Genomic DNA, 5,713 nt, shown 5'->3' with positions numbered 1-5,713 from the left:
ACCGGTCGATATGTTTTGTAATTAATCAATGTAAACATATAATGTCAACAAACTCATTTTGCAATGTTTACAATATCTTTATGTCGTTATTAAATTACAGCCGGAGGTAGTAATATCCATTCACCAATTTCATCATTCCATTGTTCTTTCTCTTTTATTAAATAATATAAATTTGATGCAAATTAGCAGCGTGCGAAATTTTGCAATAAAATTATGCGATAAGCTAAAAGAAAGAAAAATATACGAGGGAATGATATATATATATATATATATATATATATATATATATATATATGTGAGAAAAAAATTTAATCATCTAACAATATTTCTTAATCGAATATATGCTGATGCGTCTATTTCAGTAGATATAAATGCGACGATAAACATGCGATATCGTGCAGAAAATCGGATCGCGCGGCGACGATTTCCCTTTCGTGAAACCGATCCGATTCATTAACGACACAAATGTACCTGTTGCATGTGCGATATTGAGCCTTACATGCGGATGGATATATCCGTTCGTTTCCTACAATCAAGAAAAATTCTACCGTTAAACTGCTTCGTCATGCTTAAATATGCTACCGTGAGAATTCACGATACCTTTCCAGGATATTTAGTAATATCTAGCAAGAACAAGTAGAATTTAAAGATTATTGAAAGAGGACATATTTGCTCATTGACCTTGATTAAGTGTGTCTCGTTTTACAAAAAAACTTGTAATGAAGTTGGTTAAAATTCTACAATAATTTACCTCGTATTTTATTTCTACTTGCAACGATAATCTTTGTGGACGGAATTTTTAACTATTTCTACATTACTCGTCATCGTTACATCTTCTTCCTCGAGTCCTTCGCCTCCTCCTCGTCATCCGTAATGATCTGTACGCTTCTGACCGGGCCCGTTTTTCTATAAGATGGTGTTGTGGTGGTCATAATTGTTGTCGGCATCATTGTCGATCGTTCGGCGTTGATCGCCAGATTCACCATTCTTAGCAGCAAGGCCTCTCTGATGGCTGCCGGGAGAACCTCATCGCCGTCTTCGGCTATATCCTGCGCGTAGAATTTCTGCCTGTATACTCTCTTAGAGTATCTGCCGTCGTGATAATCGTCAAATTGTTGATAGGTCGGATTCAGAGCACGAGGGTAGAGCGGACGTCTGAGAGGTATGCGTTCACCATATTGCGCTTGCTGATCGTACGCCAGTTCGGGTCTCGGAAGTGGCGCCTGGTAGCCTGCCGGATATGATGGATACGGTTGCTGATCGTATAAGGCATCCTCCAAGTAACTCTTTGGATAGGACAGAGCTTGCACGCCGTATTGGCTCACTAGCAGTCTCCTCAGCAACGTCTGGAAGTCTTCGCTCGAGGAGGTCGGGACGGATTCGGCGGTTCCGGTGGCAGCGCCAGCGCGCCAGGTCTATAAGGATATTCGGGTGTGGTCGCCTGATAATCTCTGTCGTCGGGATGAACCATCGGACCTGGAATCGGCCGTAAAAGCGCGGGTTGTCTTCGCTCAGCTTCCGAATAGATCAGCGGTCTCATCACGGGACGCGCGCGCGCATAATTCGCGTTCATCGCGATTCGTGCCTGATCCTCATGATCAGGCAGGGGGTTCTCCGTCAGATAGTGAACGTTGGCGTCCGTCGTGGTCGAGTAGACAGGCTGTTGATTGGGAGGCGGTCGGAACAAGATTCTGCCGATCGGTATCGCTCTGTAGACATCGTCGTCCTCGAGATTGCCTTGTTGAGACTGTACGAGTAATCTGGGCGGCAACTCCCGCAGATATTGCTCGGGCTGTTGTCTCACAAAGAGAGGTTCCGCGTTCTGTCTGACATATTCCCGGTTCTCCACGGGTACTCGAGCGGTGGAACTTCGAAGCAGGATCTGCGGCGTCGACGTGCGCTCCTCCTGATTGGGTTTCGTCTCCGTTTCGTAGATTTGAGGCTCTTCGTATTTCGGGTTGTCGAACCGACCACCCGACCTCAGATTCTCCCTGTTGACGTAGATCTTTGGCCGCTCTGTGCGCGAGGGACTGGAAACTCTCTGGATGATCCGCGGTGGAGCGGACGTGGTGAACAGAGGTCGCGTTGTAGACAAAGAACCGCTGTAAACGTCGGAATGATCGTCATTATTATCTGCAGTATCAGAATTCGACTTGGTGGTCTCGTCGTTTAATTGTCTTCTCAGACTGTTCCCCGTTGTAATCTTGGCTTCGTCTTCCTTCTCCACAAAGTCCTCGGATATCGGTGGCAGGCTGTGCTCAATCGGTCGCTTAGTCAAGAAGATTCTTCTGTAGACGCCGTTTTTGTCATCTGTACTAGGTTTATTGATCTGCGAGTCTTCGTCGTCGGTGCTCTCCTCTAACACGATCGGTCTCTGCTGGCCGTTGATGATAAAACGCGGCCTGTTCTTCGACGTACCTTTCAAATAATGTCCAAGTATCGTTTTTGGTGCCTCTGTAGTGGTGCTGGTCGTGGTAGTTGTGGAACTGGTAGTTGTTTTCCTCGTTCGAGGAATCGACTGTACAACCGAAGACTTGGTCGACCCTTCCGTCGTCGTCGTAGCGTACACGATGCTCGGCTTCTTCGTAGTTAATGTACGATTGACGCGCGGTATGCTCTGCACGACTGACACATGTTCCTGCAATGGCGACATGGTGGTTGCTTTAAAGCCCGTCCCGTTCGACGAGGAATACGAGACTCTCTTTATCTCGCCGTCGGCGTCGATGAAGCCGAACGTGCCTTTAACGTTGCCCAAAACGTCGCGACTCTCAACCTGACAAAGTAAGTATTTGCCGTTCAGATTTTCGCGAAAGTAGCGTAATTTTAAGTTCTGCACCCTAGACGAATAAATTAAATTTTTCGTTATCGAGATAATCAAAATGAATAGTTTATATATTTAATAAATTAAACTGTCTTTTTATCTTGTATTATTATATAGATAATACAATTAAAAATTAAATCATATCAAAGTTAAGCTACAATATAGTTTACGAGGAATACCACATATATATTTCTAATCTATTTTTTAATATTTATTTTTTAATATTATGAATTTTATTATAGGTAAAAACATCTCTAGATAGATATTATATAATAATATAACAAGATCTCTCTCTATAAATAGATTATATAAATTTATAATGTAGGAAGCAATGAGAAATGTCTATAATTATTTGCTATTGACAGTATCACGGCAGTATCATTGTCTTCGGCATCGTTTGCGCAGCATAACATTGTTATTAGATGTAATTGGAAATAAAAAAAAATATCCGTGAACAATTAATATCCAATACTGTGGGAACTTTATGCGAGGTCTTAAGAAAAAATCGATAGGCGCGGTCGACATTACGACGTGTTTAATCACGCACATAATTACCTTGAATGATCCATCGCCGGCTTCGTAACCGTACGTATAAGAACCGTCTTCATTCACCTTTCTGATCTGCTTCAAGATCGCCACTTGATGATCGTGTTGCGTTTCCGATGTTTGCTGGTCCGTGACGTTTGAACAGCCGGCTGTCGCCAGGCAGAAGAATGCCATTAGCCATGGCGTCATCTTAAAAGCAAAATGTGATTTTTCACCGTGAGAAAAGGCGCAAATATAAATACGACGCGTCCATGATTCATTATTACGAGGACACGGGAGATATTGAAAATTAAAAAATTTTAAAACATCAAATACACGGATTTTGAAACGATAAACTCAGACTTTCGCGCGATAAGAATTATATTTTAATTAATATTTAATATTTAATTTAATATATTTAATTTATTCGTATTCACGCAAAATACTTTCTCAATACGCGTTTATATCCACATAAAGATGCACTTGTCACTCCGCAATATTTTTCGCTAATATTCTAACGCATCGCTTAAGGCTCGGAATAAATCTTGATCGCGTGTGGACGAAACCGTTCGCCAAAGCGCGCACTTTCCCACGAGCACTTTCCCAATATCGATATCGCGAAAAATTCAACGGAACATTCGGATCGAACGTTTAAATTGATGGCGATTGAAATCGATCTCTTGCGCGCGAAATCATAAACACCATAAACGCGTTCTCGCGCACTCGCGCTCGCTCGATATAGTACTCGGTGATATACCTTGGAACTGGAAACCATGTTACCGCGGATGCGGTGAATGTTCTTAATACCGCGTGGGGTGTCGAGTACCGTTATATATAGGGTGACACAATAGGCAACCACCGCCGCGCCCCTTCCACAACGCGTTGCGCCGCCACGCTCAACCTTGATGACCCCTAAACGTTCATTATGACGCTGGCATACGAAATGACAGTTCTTTCTTGGACGACGGCAGTAAAAACGCGGGACGTCGCGAGCTTCGGCAGTAAATGCACAACAATAAAGATACCGCGGTTGTGTTTACTCATCTCGATTATGCGTTCTCTCTCGTCGTTGCTCAAGACGGGATTACTTTAACGAGGAGAAACGTGATGTGATCGACTGCCACGCGAGTCGAAAAGCGATTTTTCTACTTCGTTAAGCAATCAATTATCGATTAACATTAAAATTTTGTATTTCACGCGTATTTTTTACGCTGTTCTAATTCTATTAGCATAAGCGTTTCCTTTCTTCCCTATCAAAATACACGAGTTGTCAGTTTCACACCGACATAAACTGACGATGTTACGAAGTTCTTTGCTTGACAAGTAAATTACATTTTTCTTCCTTGTGCGATTAAGACTCGAGTTTGTCATAGATTTTGCCAGAGGTCTGAAAAGTCGCACGCCTCGTAAGAGCGAAGAAAGTGCACCGATAATGACGGCGCGAAGGAGCGGAAGCGCGTCACCCGTGGAGGAAACGAGCGCGATGCCGCTATAACGGAATGGGACACATGCGAAGAAGTTCGGTTTCGCGGGGACACGAGTGAAAGCCACGTGGGAGTTGACGACCGGGCAAGAACTACCACAGTAGTAGACTGTAAAATCTGTAACAATAGTTCCCATAGAGAGTGTGCAACACCGGTATTGTCGTATTCGCTCCACTCTAGGCACTCCCACAGGACAATTATTACATCATGCAATTTCCTCTGCGTTTCGTATTCACTTTTTTGATGCCAACTTGATATGCCTCGTATTCGTGGACGTATCGGTTGTCTATCTTGCCTCGCGTCGCGTCGTTTCCTCCGCGGAGAATTGTTATTCCCCCTGGGGCTTGCGCGAGCGCGAGCGCAGTCGGTGGGTCCATTGAAATCTAAGTAATAAAATATGCAGGATATCCGGGGAAAGAGTACGAGATGTATCGGAAGATACTCTTACTTTCTCTACTAATTGCGTGACAAACCCGCGGGTGATCTCATCTTAACAAATTTATCTCAGCGTTATAATTAATAAAATGAAAATCTAATTAATAAAATATTATTTGAGATTTTTTTGTATAATTGTTAGAAGCGTTTTCATCATTGGTAATCAACAATAGTTAATAGTCGAGTTTTAAATTCAATTCCTTTGGAAGAAAAATACCCTTAAAATTCATTGAAAAATCAGATCTTGTTATTTACGCTTTTGAAGCTTAATTCACCAAAATACTTCAATTTTCTTATAATATTATATAACGTTACTTGAGCTTCCGGAAAGTTTTTTTCTAAAAAAAACTAACTTTTTCAGTATGTTAGAAACTATTCTTAATATAATTTTATTTTTTAAAATTAATTAAATTAGTTTAATTTAACACTTACAAATTCAAAGAGCATT

General features: G+C 42.0%; 1 pseudogene; it reads right to left on the bottom strand.

The window, feature by feature from the left end:
* Positions 1 to 300: 300 nt before the first annotated feature.
* On the bottom strand, positions 301 to 4,174 carry LOC105248483 (annotated as a pseudogene).
* Between the last annotated feature and the right edge of the window lie 1,539 nt (positions 4,175 to 5,713).

The sequence above is a fragment of the Camponotus floridanus genome, unplaced genomic scaffold (assembly GCF_003227725.1).
Source record: "Camponotus floridanus strain SB8 unplaced genomic scaffold, Cflo_v7.5 scaffold98, whole genome shotgun sequence".
Classification (NCBI taxonomy): Eukaryota; Metazoa; Arthropoda; class Insecta; order Hymenoptera; family Formicidae; genus Camponotus; species Camponotus floridanus.
The sequence above is the reverse complement of the archived record's forward strand: the minus strand, read 5'-3'. Positions and strand labels throughout refer to the sequence as shown.